Genomic DNA, 20348 nt, shown 5'->3' on the forward strand with positions numbered 1-20348 from the left:
AGACACACAGATAGACAGAGGCCAATAGTGAAATCATGGTGTGTGTGTGTGTGTGTGTGTGTGTGTGTGTGTGTGTGTGTGTGTGTGTGTGCGTGTGTGTGCGTGTGTGTGTGTGTGTGTTCTGGACTGGGCACAGGTGACTTATGCTTGTCATCCTAGCTCCTCAAGAGGCTAAACTATGAGAATTGTGGTTTGAAGACCACCCAGGTAGAAAGTCCTTGAGCCTTTAATCTCCAATTAACTACCCAAAATGATGGAAGTAGAGCTGTGGTTCAAGTGGTGGAGCACTAGTCTTGAGCAAAAATGCTGAGAGACAGTACCCAGGTGTTGAGTTCAGGCCTCAGAACCAAACACACACACACACACACACACACACACACACACACACACAGAGTATTATTTGGAAAAAGGTAATCTCATGGTATAAACAGGTATTAATTATACATTAAGCAGGTATATACATCTTAAGGTTTGAGGACAATTCAACTGATATATATTTCCATGATAATGTACTAAAAGCAGTATTTCCAATGTATGATACTAAATAAATTATTTTCAATTCCTATATATCTCTATAATGTGCAATTCCTCTATAGAAGAAAAGAAAAATGTATTCTTAGAAAGTGGAGGCAGTAAAGACAACAATCACTCATTACATGGCTTTTGTTTCTATATCCTGGAGGTCCTTTCATTTAGCGTCATCCTATATGGCCTTATGTGTCTAGGTTTTGTTCTATTGAAAATCTCTGCTACAAGAGCCCAAGGTTTCTACTGATTATTACAAATGAGGGAAACCATTGTTGTCCTTAATGTACTATGTTATCTCTCATCTCTTTTGCTGTCCCTTGGTTATCTCATCTTGATACAGTATTTCACCTTGTTATCTGATATAGTGTATATATGCATATTTGGTTATTTGAAATCGGATAGGGAAGGGGGGAAAACAAAATGAGGGGCGGAGGTGGGGGGAGGAAAATGGGGACCAAGACATGAGAAAGGGTATCAATGTATATGAAGTAATGCACCTTCTATCTGGTGAAGATAATGTAACCCTTCTATTAATTACAATAAAAAATATATGGGAAAAAAGAAAGAGAAAAAAAGAAATAATAATAAATCACCCAAATAAAACAAATCACTATCAATGAGAAAAAAAAAGGAAGTGGAGGCAGTAGAGGAAAGTAAGGGATGCCAAAGGTACATTTTCTGATTAAGTAAACTGCATGCCATTTCATATAAGTTGAATTTTATCTCCCCAACCAAAATATGTTAAAATCCTCACCTCAGTGACTCAGAACATTAGCTCATTTGGAAACAGGGTATATAAATTTAGTCGAAAAGAAGGTCATTAGCTGGGCACCAATGGCTCCTGCCTGTAATCCTAGCTACTTAGGAGGCTGACATCTGAAAATCATGGTTCAAAGTCGGCCTGGGCACCAAAGCCCATGAGATTCTTATCTCTAATTAAACACCAGAAAACTGAAAGTGATGTTGTGGCTCAAGGGGTAGGGTGGTAGCCTTGAACTGAAGAGCTCAGGGACAGCACAGTGCCCACATCCAGAATTCAAGCCACAACTGACATAAAAAAAAAAAACACCTCATTACAAAATCGGCCCTAACACAGCAGTAATAGTATCTTCATATAAAGTGACAATTTGGACAGAGCAGATACTATGTAAAGATGAGGACAGAATACCATGTAGAGATGAAAGCTGAAAGAGATATGAAGTCTATGCATCTACAAGCTATGGACACCAAAGACTACCAGCAGCTCACCAGAAGCTGGCACAGAGGTACAGGAATCATCCTGCCAACATCTTAGTGTTAGACTGTCTAACCTCTAGAACTTTGAGACAATAAATATCTATTTAGTTAAGTCTTGCTACCATGACAATTTTTGAAGCAGCTCTGGCAAGCTAATCTACCAATAAGATGCAAAAACTAGTATAACAGAAAATTTTATTTATAACATAGAGGTTTAATTACAGCATAAAAGTTGGTGTTGAAAAACCTTGAGTGCTAGATTCTGTTCTACAAAAGAGCTTCTGATATAGCTAGATGACTGTAATCCAATGTTGTACCATACTTATACACCATGCATATGACTTTGTGTGAAGCTTCGTCTCCTCTCTTTCATTTTGGTTGGTAGATTCTAATGAGATGGCACTGAAAGGTAACATTTATGTCAATGAAAAAATTCACTTTTCATACAGCATCCATATTTTATTTCTTCTTTTGTAATTAGGAGAGACATGGTATCCATATCAAATGAAATTGTCCATCTTTACTTCCTGAAAGATTAGCAAATAAGATATGTTGACCTTATAAGCGAGCTGTATGATGCAGTCGGATGACACTCTCAAAAGAAGTGGAAGTAACAGGCATGGTTTAACTTCATCTCTTTCTTTTCCAAGACATATCCATAATGACTTCAGATCCAAAAGCCACTCTGAGATCATGAATAGAAGACAAAGATATTTGTCCGGGAGCCCCTTGTATTTTTGTGTTATTGAGCAAACATCAGCAACTTCCTTTCCTTCATAATGTCTATTGAATGACAAAAGGAAATCATAGAGGGAATAGCCTAAAATGTATTTTTCTCAGAAGGAAAGATATAAATGACCAACCAACATATATAAACGAAAAATACTCAAATTCATATCCCTACATAGAAAAGGATAAATGATAGCTCCTATCCACTTTTACTACCTTCTATTTCCTTTCTCCATGCAAGAAGAATAAGAGGAAGTAGAAAAGGATGTTATGATCTGGATCATTTTAAATTAAGAAATAATATTGATTACAACCAATTCTATCTAATTTTTAACACCATAAAATCTAAAACACGTTGTGAAATTCCTCTTGTAAACAAATAAAATTAAGCTTTCAAAATGTCTACATGCTTTCCAAGTTCAGGACATTTATTAAACACTTTTCCGTACTTAGCCAGAAATGGTAACATATACCAATAATCCCAGCACTCCAGTGAAACAGGATTATAGACCAGTTCAGGCTAGGATAGACAGTGTAATTTTATCTCAAACAAACAAGCAAAAACAAAACCTTCCATCTCTTTAGCATATATTTCAGGGTAAGTAATATTACTCTGTCAGTTCTAGCATTTAAGAAATAGCATTTAATTTAAGAAATCTCAATTCAATTAGTTGAATTACTTGGTATTCTATCTTTATCTTCTTTGTGGAAAAACAAGTTTTCACGGTGATCAAGAACCAGAGATAATTCAGTTTATTCCTCCTGCTAGGACAGAAAATTATCAGCCAAAAACACAAAGAAAATATTTTTAATTGATTACTGTTCCAGGAAATTCCGCCAAGAAAATGTTTTAGAATAGGTTTTCTTGGACCTATTAGTCATTCTCTGGCAATCTTAAACAACAATAGACTACATTTAAGAAATATTCTATGTTCTTGGCCAACAGAAATAAAATACCGTAAGTGGTTCTAGCATTTTCATCTTTCTCTTCCCTAAGTTATAGATTTTTTTTTGGTTTAGGACTTCTGATTTTTTCCTATTTTAAGTATTTTTTCAACTACTCATCAGTTATGTTTCAATTTTCCATACATGTTAGAGTTCCAAATACCACATTTCAAAGATATGGGAAATCTATCTAATTCTTGAAATCCTTAACCTCCCTGAGTTCTATGACAATATCTCAAGTGTGCATGGTTCCTTACAGAGTAATGGGTTTTCACGTTTATTGCCTGATTTTGATGAGTTATAGGTCAGATATAGAAGAGACTGAGAATCTGATCACTTGTTAATAATGGCATCTGGAGTACCTAACTGAGCTGAGACTGGAATCTGGGCTCCAGATTCCCATATTTTCCAGTATCTCCTGCTAATTGCAGTTTCCACTGTGACATGGGGATGCTTGCCCCCTCTGCTGGGAAGGTTAGTGAAGGTTAGTGTGATTTTACAGGGTGGTAGATCCTTTCTTCTCCCAGAATCCATTGGTTTTTCTGTTACATCATGCATGGTCTATACAACATTATCAGTATAGACATACAGTCAGAGACTTTCAACTAGAAGCATTCGGGAAGCATCTGTGTCTGTCTAGTCATGTACCACATGTGGACTTTATCTTGACTGGATCCTCCCCACCTCTGGGAGGAACATTGGATTAAAGTCTTCGTTTATTCTTTTTCTAACACAACACAAGTCTGCTTGGTCTCTGAGGCAGATGTCAGTCCTCCAAGCCAGGGAGAGTAAGAATGTTTGCCAAACTCAATCCATCAATCCATAGGAAGTACCTTCCTGTATCCCTCGTTTCCTTTATCTCCAAAAGGGCTACCAATGCTGATGCAGCTGCCAGCACTCCAACCATCAGCACTCCCATTCCAGAGGAAACAGTGCCAGAAACATTCCCTTTCCCAAGAGAGTAGCTGCCAACTGGCTGGGGAATGTGCCTGTTCAGGCCAAACCACAGAAAGATATTCTTATCTGGTGTATATTTGTGTTACTATTTGGTATATCATAAACTACAATCCAAATTTCCCCTTCTTCATGAAATGTTAATATGTGAGTTTTGACTGGGGACTTGGGAATCTCTGCCAGAGGAATGATTTTTAAAAGGAAACAAAAATAAAAAAGCATGTATTGTAGTCAAACATTTTTAACTTAATGCATTTTTTAAAAAATTCTACACTCCTCAGAACTATTCTCAGAGAATATTTAAATTATGTATAATATTCAAACTATAATGTTATTTTTAAAACATTCCAAAAGAAAATATTCTAATTCTCGAATTAAGCATTCTACTGTTCATGAATATTTGTCTGGCATATGGGCTATACTATGTGTTCAGAGAGAGTTTTGAACATATTGAATGAATACAAGAATATACAAAAAATGTTTCATCCTATTGGCATCATGTTAGTTGTAATTAAACTTTTGTTTGAAGTAAAACCTTTCACTAAGGTACTTGTAGTTTTGAAAAACAATGATTAAAGCATATTACCTAGAACCTCGTGCCAATGTTTCATGCCTATAATCCTAGCTACTCAGGAAGCTGAGATCTAAGGATTGTGGTTTGAAGTCAGCCCAGGCAGCAAAGTCCAATTAATCAACAAATGCCAGAATTAGAGATGTGGTTTGAGTGGTAGAGCATTGCTCTTGAGCAAAAAAAAAAAACTCAGGGAAAATGCCCAGGCCCTGAGTTTAAGCCCCAGCACTGGCTCCCACTATGTGTGTGTGTGTGTGTGTGTGTGTGTGTGTGTGTGTGTGTGTGTGTGTGTGTGTGTTATTGAATAAAAAGCTACATTCTTAAGGTAATTTGTTTTTCTATACTGATGTTTGAAACGTGTGTATGCTAGGTTGGTGTTCTATCACTCAAACCATGCCTCTGGCCCTGCTTTTCTGTTAGTTATTCTGGAAATGAATTCTAGTAAACTTTTCTGTCTGGGCTGGCCTCTAAACATGATCATCTATATCCCAGCCTTCTTAGTAGCTAGGATTACAGGTATGAGCCACTGGCCTCAAGCTAAAACAGAACATTTTTTTGCTGAGAACATATGTATGCCTTACTGATATCTTTCAGCTCCAATTAACTGCTAAAAACAAAAGTGAGATTATTGATAAAGTGGTAAAGCAATAGCTAGAACAAAAAATTCAAGGAACCCTGTAATCCTAGTTACTCAGGAGGCTGAGATCTGAGGATTGAGGTTCAAAGCCTGGCAGGGCACAAAAGGACCTGAGACTCATCTCCAATTAACCTCTAGAAAACGGGAAGTGGGGCTTGGCTCAAGGGTAGTGCGGTACCCTAGAGCTGAGGAACTCAGGGACAGTGCCCAGAGCTCAAGAGCTCAAGGATGATGCCCAGGCCCCATGACCCCCCCATCCCCCCCCACACACAAAAGCTCAAGGGCAGTGACTAGGCTGAGTTTAAGCCCCAGGACTGGCACACATGCACACACACACACACACACAAACACACACACACACACACATAAATAATAAAAATATACTAGAAAATGAATTTAATTTTTAACTTTTTATTATATAAAAGTGATGTGCAAAGAGGTTACTGTTTTCTAAATCAGGTAATGATAAGTAATGAGTTCATTTCTTTTTTGATGTCTCCATCCACAGTTGTATAGTTCATTTTCAACATAGTGTCTATCAAGTAAAATGACTACATTTGTTCACCCACTGTCTCTCTTTCTGTGTCCCCTTCTTATCCTCCCAAAGATACATAAATGAACAAAAGAGACAAAAACACCCTTTTGTTTCCATTTCCTGATACTCATGTCAATAAATATTATTTTATATGATTAGAGACACAAAGGCATTATGACTTTGGTTTCCCCCCTTAAGAGTATTCTCCTTTGGTCTCACTATCTGTGAATGCCTGGAGTCCTGTATAATTTATAAGTTTTGGTATATTTTAGATCTAGCTTCCACATATGAGAGAAAACGTGAGCCATTTGATATTCTGAGCTTGGGTTATGTCACGTAACATGCTTTGTTCTTGAATATATGTAGGCATATGTACATACATAAATGAATTCATACATATGAATCCATATCATATATTCATATGTAATTATATAAATGGACTGATATTTATCTCTGGCTGTATTAGATCATCAGCATCCAGCTTTTCTATTCTACTTTAAACAAATAGAAAATCATAAAACATTTGAAATTATGTTTTTTAGACTTTATACAGGAGGCAATGCTGGTTGCTCTGTGACTCTACAAAGAAGTAGTGGGTAGGGGATTTTGATTCCTTGTTGATATTTGTATTGAAAATGTCCGTTAAGGATCTGTAGGTGTGATATCATAACCACCACTTCCATCTTCAACTTGATTGTTTTGAGAAATCTCTAGTGTCCTATCTGTGAGGGTCTGTCCAGACACCATTAGATTATGAGGGTCCTGTTATAATCAGTAATTCTACTACTGATAATTGCAGAGTTTGAATAGACTATGGGGAGGTATCTGAGGCCAGGCCATGGACACTGGGGTCTATTTGGAGGAACTCTTGAGTGGGGGAGGGGGAGCATATATTAGACCCTGGATCTTTTTTATTTTTTCCTCTTGCTGCTGGTTTACAATGAGGTGAGTATCTTTCTTTTCTGCTGTTGTTCCTAGTTTGCCATGAACTAAAAGCCATAGATTCATGCACTCAAATACCTGAAACTTTTAGCCAAACGCATCTAGCCTTCCTTTAAGTTGTCTCCACAGATATTTGTCATAGTGATGTAAAACCAGTACAATGTGCTCATCAGCTTTGTGCTCTTGGGAAGTAGTGGGCTCCCTGATAGGGTCTTCTGAGAGGTGGTAGGTGATTGGACAAATAAATATCTTTGGCATAGTAAGTTCTTGGCCTCTTCTCTATATTTTCTTGCAGGAGTGATTTTTGTTCCTGAACACATTCACACCACGACATGCCTCAATGAACTCAAAGCAGCAGTAAATCAACCATGGACTTCAACCTGTGAAACAAATTTTTTCTAGAATTTTTGTTACTCTGAAGGAAGCTTACTAATACACTATCTCAACGCAGTGAGAGAGAAAGTCAGAAAGGATACACACATGTAGCCAGTACTTGAAAGACAACCATGAAGAGAAGGGAGCTGTAGGAGTCAAGCTCAGGAGAGCAACATCTCATTACATTGTAATATGCACAAATAAACAATGAAGGTTGATTAAATTAGTTTGGGAATGGATGCAGTAAGTTGAGCGAGCATGATGGGGAGATATGTTGGATGAAGGAACACTGGTATGCATATATGATCAAGACACATTGTATGCATCTGTGGACATGTCAAAATGAAACTCCCATGTACAACTAATTAATACTAGTCAAAAATATAAAAGCAAAGAACAAATCTTCATTGTACCAATAAATATTCTCTGTATTAAGTCTACACAAAAATGTTATTTATTAATGAAAGACTAATTTCTATCCATTATGACTGGGAAAAGACATAATTGTCCTCCCAAATAATTTTAGTTAACATTGTCCTGAAAGTTCCTCAATGAGTACAATAAGCTGCAAGTTAAGCAAACTTGCATGTGTGTGGGTATATGTACATATACATATGTATTCTTTAAAAATAGCCACATTGTGAAGGAACCAATAAAGCCATTTTATCTGTGGTCATATAACTGCATACGTAATACTAAGGTATCATTTTGCTTATTAAAAGACAATTCCAACAGGATTAAGAAGAAAGCCATACATCAAAAGAAAATGCCTGCACTGAAAAACTTGTATCAAAGAGATATAAAGAAAATTGACAATATAATAAAAATTAACACACACACGCACACACACATACACACATCACTAGAACTAGTGAACTTGCAAAGGATAAATGAGAATGTGATCTGTTGGGAGCCAGAGTGGAATCAAACTGTACCTTGATTTGCATCAGACAATTGCTTTATTGTCTTATTGTTTTCTGGGCTTATTCTGTTTAAATGACCTGAGATTTACCATATGAATGTAACACCTGGAAGTTCCCTGGTTTCAAGAAGGGATAGAAGCCTTGAGTTGAGAATAAACTGGGCTGCAGTCTTTACCTGGGCTGCATATCTCCTGGACCCCATGTTTGTCTCTCTTCTATTTTTTCCAATCCCTGCCCCCTATTTCAGGAACCCCAATTTGCTGCCGGTAGGCCCCAGCAAATGGCACCCGAACAGGGACCCTGAAAATCTGGGACTAAGGTGGAGGACCCCGCTGTGGTAAGTGACACGTCGTAGGAGTATTAGGAGAGGATTTTAAGAGAGTGAGAGAGCGGGAGGCTGTATTGTCGAGAGTAAAAATTATGGGTCAAGTTAATGGCCACAGGCTATATGTACCAGTCCTAAGAGGCATACTTGAAACCCACAGAACGCGGGTGGGACAAGGGCAGCTTGAGAGCTTCCTACAGTTTGTCGAGGAGGCATGCCCGTGGTTTCCATAGGAGGAATCCCTAAATTTAGAAACCTGGCCGAGGATAGGGAAAGGAATTCAAGATTATTATAGTGTATATGGCCCTGAAAAGACCCCAGCAGAGGCTATTACTTTATGGAATTTAGTAAATGAATGCTTAGATCTTCGACATGAGAATGTGGAACTTAATCTTGAGTTAAAGAACCCTTCTGAGAAACCTGAGGCTAAGACGTATGCCGCAGCCCGAGAGAATCTAAGTGAGATTTTGAGAAGGGATCAGCCAGCAGATATCGAGTATAAGAGTTCAGGTTTGGATAACAGGAAGGAAAGATATGATGAGGACTCGCTGGCTGCGGTGGAGAAGAAGTTAGAAGAAATCCTCCATCTACTATCTAACACAGGGATAGTGCAGAGATCCCCCCCTGCCAGAAGTAGGAAATAGATATGAACCCCCGGCCACAATCTTGGCCAAATCTAATCCTTACCCCCTATTCCCACTGCCTCTGGCTGCAGCCTTGCAGCCCCAACCCCCTTCTCAACCTTTATGCATGTCTAAAGGCAACAAGTGCCTCCTAACAAGCACTACAACCAGGCACAGTGCATCGCAACTAATCTTGGCTCAGGCTGCTAAAAGGAGGGAAGATATTTCAGGGCTTCAATGCTTCCCCATTTTAGTTGATCATGAAGAACAAGTACACCATCAACCTGTTCCTTTTAAACTATTACGGGACTTAAAGAGTGCCTACTCCCAATATGGACCAACTGCCCCTTTTACCCAAGTAGCATTGGAGGCCACATGTGCTGACATTTTATGCCCAAATGACTGGAAACAGCTTGCCAGAGCATGCCTTAGTGGGGGAGAGTATTTATTATGGGAAACAGAGTTTACTGCACAGTGTCAAGCTAAAATTGAAGCAAATAGGGCTGAGAACGTGCCTTACACTTTTGATCAGTTGATAGGAGAGGGAACCTATAAAAACACCAAAGATCAATTGGGCTATGCAATGGAAGCCTATATACAAATAAATGCAGCGGCGAAAGAGGCTTGGAAAAAATTACCAAATTCTAACCGTACTAAAAATCTAGTTGAAATTAGACAGGGACCTGATGAACCTTATCAAGAATTTTTGTCTCGATTAATGGAGACTGCAGACCGCCTAGTACAAGATGAGAACGCAAGGAAGGCTATAGTTAGACAAATGGCCTATGAAAATGCCAACGTTGCCTGTCGGGAGGCTATCAGACGCCATAGGAATAAGGGATGAATCAGACTATCTTACACTGTGTGCTGATATTGGACCCTCCCATGCACAAGGCCTCACTTTAGCCGCCGCTCCTCAAGGAAAGACTGTTACTAAATTTATAAAATATAGAGGCCAGCGGCATTCTCGGGCTGCTAGACCCCCAGGGCGTTGCTTCTCTTGTGGACAAATAGGACATTGGATGGCGCAATGCCCACGCCAGGCCAAGTTAGAGAAAGAAACATCACTTGGCACATGTCCACACTGTGGTAAAGGGAAGCACTGGGCTAAAGATTGCAAGTCAACAACAAATTGCAATGGCCGCCCGTTTTCGGGAAACTGGAGAAGGGGTCAGCCCCTGGCCCCACAAAACTATGGGGGCAGTCCCTCCCTCTTCTCAGCCACAAGTACATCTTCTAACAACCCCCCAAAATCAGTCTCCGGCCTCTTCCGTGCCACCCGGGGCAGCACAGGATTGGACCTCTGTTCCTCCACCTGCTCAATATTGACACCAGAGATGGGGATACAAGCTCTCCCCACAGGGGTCTTCGGCCCCTTCCCCCAGGAGTAGCTGGATTGCTGTTAGGGTGAAGTAGCTCAGCCCTTAAAGGGATACAAATTACACCTGGCATAATTGACCAGGATTTTACTGGAGAAATCAAGGTTATGGCCTCTGCCCCGAGACATGTAATATTGATCCCATCAGGACAAAAAATAGCACAGCTAGTGCTTGTGCCTTTACCTCCCGGGGAGACTGCCAATTCCTCTGCCCCACATAGACAGAGAGGATTTAGATCCTCTGATATCTATTGGGTACAAAGCATAAAAAAAGAGAGCAGCGTGCTTTTGCCTTAGTAAAGTGGAAGGATCCCCTAACTGGTGCTTGGCACGGACCCGGTACTATTCTAACCTGGGGTCGAGGGCATGTATGTATTTTTTCACAGGAAGAAAATGATGCCTGCTGGCTCCCTGAATGCTGCGTTCAGATTGTGGAGAGTGACAGTGGCCATCCAAGCAACGACTCACTGGGCCTACACCCCCAGCCCTCCAGTGGTGCATCCTGGGAAGGACCTGAGTTATTTGTGCATGTCAATTGGGACTGCTACTGATCCACGTGTTCAACACATTCATATGAGCTGTGTTTCTCCTCCTTTTGCTATTATGTAGGGACCTTTTAACATATCAATTGACTCTACACAATTTAATGTAACATGTGACATTTGTTCTTTTACAAATTGTATGCTATTGAGATAAAGGATTGTTCTTTTTAGTTTGTCTTTACTATCCCTCTCCTTAACAACCTTTTTTGTAAAAGATGCCCAGGTGAAAAGCAAAGGCCTCCGGAGGTAAGCAGAAGTCGGCCGACCCCCTGTATGTCTGTGTTTTGTTTTGCTTTGTTTTATTTTTTGTTTTTGTTTTTGTTTTTTAAAAAAAGGTGCACTGTGGGCCTAAAACAGAAGCCTGGGTGGTCAGGGGATGCCTTGATCCCCCTTTTGAGTTTCTTGTCGCTAACAGGGCATGCCATTAGAAGTTATTTAAAAGTCTCCGCTTCTCTGTCTTGTTAGTGTTACATATTTTTCCTTGTCCAGCTTTGTCTTTAAAATTGGTACCTGTTCTAAATATGGATCCTTATAGTTTTTCTGTGTGTACTCAAGCACACATCCTTGTCATTTATTTGAACATTTCTGGGCCTAGTATGGCTGCTCCTGCGTGTCTGCAGTTGTAACAAGCCCTGGAAAAATAAATTCCAGCTAAGTTGCCTTGCAAAAAGTTTTGTTTTGAACCTGGTTCTCACCTGCAAGAGTAAAATTGGCAAATCTCTCTTGAACAAACTTCTGGAAAATGAATGGCCAATATTAATTTTGCGCACTTTAAGATCTTTGAGTATGAATGTGTGTGAATGAGTGAGTGAACATGTTCAAGGTTAAATTGTCAGCATGCTGTATAAAACAATGGATAAATTTATACTTAAACACAAAGGCAATTGGGTAAATCTAAGCTTAAAACTTCAAGAAAAGTATTAGGTTTGAATGTTTTACAATGTCTCAAAGGATTATTACATGTGTTAAAGAAAAATTGGTAAAAAGTATTTTTCTAAAGATCCTGAAATCTGCATTTTAAAAATCTGGTTTTGTAATGCATAGAGCTGTTTACATTGTAAACATTGTATCCTGTTTAGCCCAGAGGTATTAGGGAATTTGGGATTTATTACCTTTAGCTAAAGTTTGGACACATGTATTAGAGATTTAAATGTAAAATTGTTCATTAATGTCAGAAACTTTGCCTATCTGTCTTTTCTTGCAGACTGACATTGGAAATCTGATGATAAATTGTGGATTAAAAAAGGGGGGGGGGGAGGAAACTAAGTCCAGACTTAGACTTTTGGTGCACTGATGTTTGTAATTCTTGCATTAGGGAAAAACTGTTATTTGAGTTTAAACTGTTGATGGAGTTCTAGGCAGTAATAATCTAAACTGCAGAATAAAACAAAAAGCCTCTTCTAAAGGCAAAGGCAGTGCCTTGGGCCCTAGGGGGCCTGGAGGCAAAGGGAGTTCCTTGAGCCTTAAAGGTTTTTCAAATGCAAATAAAGACTAAAGTGTGAAGAGTTTAAGTTAAAAAGTGTAAAAGTTTTAAAGAAAATTACAAATGGTTTCTGAACAAAATTTAAAAATAAAGTTGTCCTAAAGTTTTGTTTCAAAAAAAAAAAGAAACAAGGAAAATTAGGACTACCAAAATGGTTGCTTAATTGCTATATAGCTTGCTCTTGTAAGTTACTTTATAGCAATCTCCAGCAGGCCCATGGGGAAGGACAGCAGATCCTCATTCAGATGTAAGTTTGGCCCTCACCAAGTTCCAGGTAAGATCATGCTTAGAGACTATTTCTGTGTTGACCACCTTGTTGCTTCAATTGGAGTAACGTGGCCTTTTGTAGGACTCGTTGATCTGAAAGTCGCAGTTTTGAGCCTGCTCGGGCAAAGCAAAGTCCCTGAGAGACTGTGGTGTCTAATCTGCCAGCAGGATGCTGGGACAGAGTTGTTTTGGAGCTCGAAGTGGCAGAGTGCTAGCTTTGAGCTGGAGAGTTGAGAGACAGCGCCCAGACCCTGAGTTCAAATCCAGCAACCAACAAAGTGAAATGCCAATGGGATGTTTATCCTGGTGTGAAGAGACACTATTGGGACAAAAGTAATAATGCATCCAGAAAGCCTCTGCTTGGATGGCAGAGATGGTGTCAGATCCTAGAGTCACTTGTGCTTGGCCATTCAAATTAATCAGAGCCGGGAGGTCATAGAATAGTTTGTAAGCATACCTTACTAATGCCCGTGCCTTTCATAACTGGGCAGGAACTTGTCAATCTTCTGTGATAGTGGGTAGTTTAAAGCCCTACTTGAGCGAATTTTTTGACACCAGCCACAAATTCAGGAAAGTTTGTGGATCTGGGGCTTGTGTCTCTATTAATCTGTTTAGATCTGACAACTGAAGCATTGTTAAGGTTGCAGAGATTTAGTTCCCCAGACAATCAAGAAAATGCCTTTGCAAATGGGTGCTAAGTAAGCTACACTATTGTAGCCAAAGATGGTTTGTTCAGTTGTTAAATGTTAAATATGATCTCTAGTTTGGAGCAAATTATTGTTCCTGATAAAACAGGCTAGGCTTCTTAAGGTCCCTGATCAAGCACAGAGACAACACCCCTGAGTCAGCTTGAAGAAGTCACAGAAGCTGAATCTCCGCCCATCAATCCCCTTTAGAGGAAGGAACCAGAGTCATTTTTGGAAAGTGAGACAGGATAAATTAGAGGTATTGGAAAGAGTAGAAATTGCACTTGTGCTTCTTTTAAAATAAAAACGGAGGATATGTTGGGAGCCAGAGTGGAATCAAACTGTACCTTGATTTGCAGCAGACAATTCCTTTATTGTCTTATTATTTTCTGTTCTTATTCTGTTTAAATGACCTGAGATTTACCATATGAATGTAACACCTGGAAGTTCCCTGGTTTCAAGAAGGGATATAAGCCTGGAGTTGAGAATAAACGGGGCTGCAGTCTTTACCTATGCTGCAGACCTTCTGGACTCCATGTGTTTGTCTCTTTTCTATTTCTTCCAGTCCCTGCCCCCTATTTCAGGAACCCCAATTTGCTGCCGGTAGGCCTCGGCAGTGATCCAGTGGTGGTAATGTGAAATGGTCTAAACATTTTTTAAAAAAAAGTTTGATGTCATCTTCTACCTAAGCAAAAACAAACCTCCGCAATTGTATTCCTTGTTATTATTCAAAAGAAAGAAAAGCATATGTCCTCAAACTATCAAAGATATTTATTCAAGCAAACATTTCTAGGAGCTTTACTTACAGTAGGCAAAAGTTAGAAACTGTCCAAGTGTCTCCTTATCAAATATATAATAAATTCTTTTGTGTAGTAGAATGCTATTTAGAAACAAAACAAATAAAATAACATAAAAAGAACATGGCTGAATTGCAAAAGTATAATGTTAGGCAAAAGAAGCAGATAGAAGAGTATATACTTTATTATTTCATTTATGTGATATTTTAGAAAATAAATCTGTATTGACAGAAAATACATCAGGGTTTACTAAGGAAATAGGTTTGGTCATGAGTCAATAAATAGCATGAGGACAGAGAATATTTTGAGTGATGGCAATTACCTATATATTTTGTTCATCAAAAGACAATTCCAGGGGCCAGGAGTTTGGCCTGGTGGTAGCGTGCTTGCCTAGCATGCACAAAGACCCAGGTTTCTATTCCTCGGTACCCCATATACATAGCATAAAGCCTGAAGTGGTGCTGAGGCTCAAGTGGTAGAGTGCTAGCCTTGAAAAAGTCCAAGCACAGTGCTCAAGCCCTGAGCCCAAGCCCAAGACTGGCAAAAAAACAACAAAAAAAAGACAATTCCAACAGATTACATGAATGTGTATATGGTAAAACATATACACACAATATATGTTTTACTTCTCATATGTATTCATGAATGTACAGGCACACATGCATATGAGAGAAATTATGTATATATACATATATACATATGTATTAATATAGGTATGTGTGTGTATGGTCACATATATGTGGTTTTTTTTTTGTCAGTCATGGGATTTGAACTCTGCGCCTGGCTCTGTCCCTGAGCTCTTCAGCTCAAGGTTAGCATTTTACTGTGTTAAGCCACAGCACTACTTCTGGTTTTCTGGTGGTTAATTGGAGATAAGAATCTCACAGACTTTCCTGCCCAAGCTACCTTTGAACCATGATCCTCAGATCTCAGCTTCCTGAGTAGCTAGGATTACAGGGATGAACCACTGGGACCAAACTACATATATGTTTTTAAACTTAATACTTTGTCTCTTCTTGTGTATGAATGTCAGTACTAGGCTTTGAACACAGAGCCTAGGAGCTGAGTATTTTTGTTCAAGACTAGGGCTCTACCACTTGAGCCAAGAGTCTCATGGACTTTCCTGTCCATGCTGGCTTTGAAAAATGATCCTCAGTTCAATTTCCTGAGTAGCTAGGACGCAGGCATGAATTAGCATCACCTAGTACAGTTTGTTTGCCTCTGGGAAACATAAACTAAACCAATAATTCCAAGCCACTAGAAAAAAAATAATCAGGCAAAAATAATTGTCTTCATATGACCCTACTTTCAACTGAAATGAAAAGGAAAAAGAAATCATTGAATACTATGTAAAGGGGAATATGTAACCAATACTATCTTTTATGTATTACTGATAGAGGCATCTTTTGATTGTACCACATTATAAAACATTCATCTTCTGTTGAAGCTGAGGAATCGTATGTAAATGTTTCATGAATTAACCATGTGAGTATATGTAAATTCTGTTCTATATGGGTGAACCATACATAACAATATTCATTTTATTATGCTATAATGTAACATAATGAACCATCAAATGTATATCACCAAGATGACAAACTCATACAAAAAAGAATTTTACTGTAATAAAAATAATCTAACCAAAACCATATGTCCCAACATAGAATGGCTGTTGTTAGAGATACAATGCTAAGAAAAATGGCTGGCCCAAAAGATTGTATAATGTTGATACCTCATTTACAGAATTTAAAAACAAATAAAACTTGTATTCATTTTAAAGTGTGGTTATTGTTGGGAGGGTTCATTATAAATTAATATATTAATAAAGGGACAAATTAGACAGAATGTCATAAACTAAGAATTATAATTAATTCAGTCCTTTTTTCTTTCTTTTTTTTTTTTTGGTCCATCATGGGGGCTTGAACTCTAGGTTTGGACACTGTCCCTGAGCACTTTAGATTCAGCACAAGGCTACCATCCTGCCGGGGCCAGCCGGCAGCAAACCAGGGTTCGCAGATTGGGGTTCCTGAAATAGGGGCAAGGACTAGGAAGAAGTAGAAGAGAGACAGACACACCGGGTCCGGGATGTCTGCAGTCCAGGTAAAGACTGCCCCGTTTATTTTCCACTCCAGCCTCTTCCCTTCTCGAGACCCAGGGAACTTCCAGGTGTTACATTCATATGGTAAATCTCAGGCCATTTAAACAGAATAAGGCCAGAAAACAATAAGACAATAAGGCCATTGTCTGATGCAAATCAAGGTACAGTTTGATTCCACTCTGGCTCCCAACACCATCCTACCCTTGGGCCTGGGTGCTATCCCTGACTCTTCAGCTCAAGGCTACCAACCTACCTCTTGAGCCACAGCACTACTTCTCTTTTTCAAGAGGTTAATTGGAGATGAGTCTCACGGATGTTAGTGCCCCACTGGCTTTGAACCTTGATTCTCAGATCTCAGCCTCCTGAGTAGCTAGGATTACAGGTGTGAGCCACTGTGTCTGGCTTATTTCAGTTCTGTATTCCTAGAAGTTCACTTAAAATAAAGATGGAAAGAAAAATGAAGGCAGATGAAACATGTTACAAATGTGTCATAACTACATATTTTGCCTTTCAACATGGAAAATGTTGTTCGTACAATCATCAGGAAAAGATTATTTTAAATACAGAGAAATAGGGTGAGGGGAGGGAAATGGGGACCAAGACATGAGAAAGGGTATCAATGTATGTGAAATAATATACCTTCTATCTGGTGAATATAATGTAACCATTCTATTAATTACAATAAAAATATATGAAAAAATAAAGAGAAATAATAGACTGAGGATGAAACACTAAGCAATGGCTAAGCTAAAAATAGGAAAAAGAAAAGAAGGAAGATTGCCCTTTGGAGACTTGCAGAATATTTTGTTTGGAGACTTGCAGGATATTTTCCGCATATGCCATGCACTTCAATGCCATTTCCTCTCCCTAGATGCACATTCACAAATTCACCTGGCACAATTTTGGTTTTGGAAAATTATTATTCATAAAAGAATATCATGCAGCTATTCAATATTTATGATTATACTACTATATAAGCCAGGAACATAATTAGGGTTTGTATAGACGATGCAAATTTTATCAGTCTCAAACATGTAAAAGCAAAAATTCAAATTATTAAAGGTAGGAGATGGAATAAAGGAAAGAGGAAGTTAGTGACATGGATATTTTCATTCTTTAAAAATAAGGCATGATAAAAAAAATGGATCCATTGAAATTAAAAATTATTCTTTAATTATTTTCAACTACCAATACAGCCAAGAGAAAGTCTGAAAAAATAATACTCTTAACTGTCCAGTTTTGAGAATAGTAGTGAAGAAAAATTGTCAGTGTGAATAAGCTTTGACACCAACTGTGAGGTTAAAAAGCCATAGTTAAATTTATATTTAGGAAAAGGGTTATATAATGATAAGATTTGGAATTTGGAGGAAAGAATCAAAAAACAAATTTTTTTCCAATCTGTGGGCTTAAACTTAGGGCCAGAGCTCAGTCTTAGCCTCTTTGTGTTCAAGGCTAGAGCTCTATCATTTGAGCTGAAGTACCACTTTCAGCTTTTTCTGAGTAGTTTCTTAGAGATAAGAAGATAAGAATCTCAAAGGACTTTCCTGCCTGGGCTGGATTAAAACTCTGTCTTTTTTTTTAATAATTTCATTCGTTCAATGTAATTTATTGCTAATGTGTCAAATTTCACAAGTTTTTCCAACTTTTCTGTATATTGCTTGCAAAAGAACTGGGCAAACATAAGCTACCTATGAAATAGTAGCCATCTATATTGATAGCATAAACATTTTTATATGAAAACAGCAAAATAGCAACAAAATTAAGCCTGGGGTAGTAGCTCATGCCTATAGTACCAACACCTGGAGCTCAATTCAGGAGGACAAAAGTCCTAGATCAGGGTTTTCTCTAAGGTATGTATGTAGCATGGCTACATACATAATCAAATCCTGTCTCAAAAATCAAATAACCCAGTTAATTTTACTTATACCTCAAAAATTTCTTGCTTTCAAAACTCTCCCATGTAATGGTTTCCATATAAAATAAACCAGAACAAAACTTTAGATGTGCAATCATCTTTTACATTTTCCAAAATGACTTAAAATACAATTTGCTTTCACAAAATGTTCATACATGACTACTTTTTGTTTTGGTTTGGTTTGGTTGAATTCAGTCTTTTCAGGAAGTAGGATTGCAGGTGGGAACCACTGGTGCCCAGCCAAAATATTTCTAATTACAAGAAGTTATCTGTGGATAGAAAGATGTATAAATCAGAAAGCTGCTGTGCTTCATTTCAAACTTTTCTACACTAGCTCATATTGCACTAGCTGATATGAATGAACCATTTCATCTAAATAAATGAACAGATAAGTAAATGACACCTATAAAATGCAGATCTTTTATCATTCATATAATTCATAAATGTCACCACCTTATTTTATGTGCCTTCTCAATACAATTTTCATTCTTCTGTCCAGATACACGATCATGGTTTTGTGATGTGTGTTGATTCTTATTTTCCTTCATAAGAAAACGATGTAAATACATACAGTCTCAGAGCTGAATTGCAGTGAGTTTTTCCAGTAGCTTGCAAACAGATTTACAATCGTCACTTAAATGAACTGAATTGTCAGTGTCAATAATGAAGAAGGAACAGACAGAACAGCACAAAGCCCTGGAATCATTAAAGCTAGTTTATAGCCAGAGCCCAACTAAAATTTAGAGATCCCTCTAGGCTGTACAGCGGCTGCTCTGTCCTGTGACCAGCACTACCCCTCAGTCTGAGCACATTCAAAAGGATACCAAAGCTCTAGACTGAGATTTTCTCAATGAACCTTGCTATGACATAGTGCCAGACAGCAGAGATCTGTCTGACCTGCTATGTTAATGCCATCCTGTTTCCCTTAGCTAGCTTTATATGAAAATACTTTGTCTTTTTTTTCAGACTTCTGAAATTCTTGAAGAACAAGGTATTTCCCCTTTTCCTCTTCATAGAGAGGCAGCATTCACAATTTGTCAGCTTGTCCTCTATGAAGATACTTGATATATGCTTAGCATTTTGGGTTTTTAATACCGCTTTCTGTTACTTTAAAAAAGAGGTGTATAATCGCATGGAAGGAATAAAACATTTGCTCTTCCTATTGCAATTAAAAGAGAAGCAATGAAGAGTAATACAGTTTGTCTTCCTGAATTTCATTATAATTGTTGTTCCTCTTTCTTTCCAAGAGACCATTCCAAGCACAAAGCAACCCAGGAACAGGGAAACCCCAAATCACAGCCTTCTAAAATGACTTTGGTAAATAGAACATTCAGTATAGCAGAGATGTGTTATAAAGTGATGATGGATACTACTCAGGTTTTGGTTTTGTTTTCCAGGATTTTGGTTGTTGAATCACCATGTGTTCCTATGCCCTGATTTTACTCTGTAAATTTCTACAGTTTTATTTACCAGAGTTGAATGGAACTTGTGTTTTGCATTGGGCTCAAAGCAGTGAAGAGAGATGAGGAAATAATCTCACAGGATAGGCTTCCCAAGAAGAAAGGATTCCTAAGGGAACACTGCCAACCTCATGATAATATTTGTTTATAGGCCAGAGTGCATAATAAACTGTGAAAGCTTAGTACAATAGACGCAAGTCAAATCACTGTACTGATTAAATAATCACAAGCACATCGGAATGTGCTCAAATTTGACAATTGCTGACTTAGGGCAAGTCACTTCAGAGTTGTATTTAGCACTCTGGATTTGCTGGAACTTTCCACTCTCAAGCAAAGAAGAGATCTTTTTTCAAGTTTACTTAGTCCTGAATTGGGAATAGCGGCCCTGCATGTTCTGTG

The sequence above is a fragment of the Megascapheus bottae genome, chromosome 5, assembly GCF_031878675.1.
Source record: "Megascapheus bottae isolate mThoBot1 chromosome 5, mThoBot2.hap1, whole genome shotgun sequence".
NCBI lineage: Eukaryota > Metazoa > Chordata > Mammalia > Rodentia > Geomyidae > Megascapheus > Megascapheus bottae.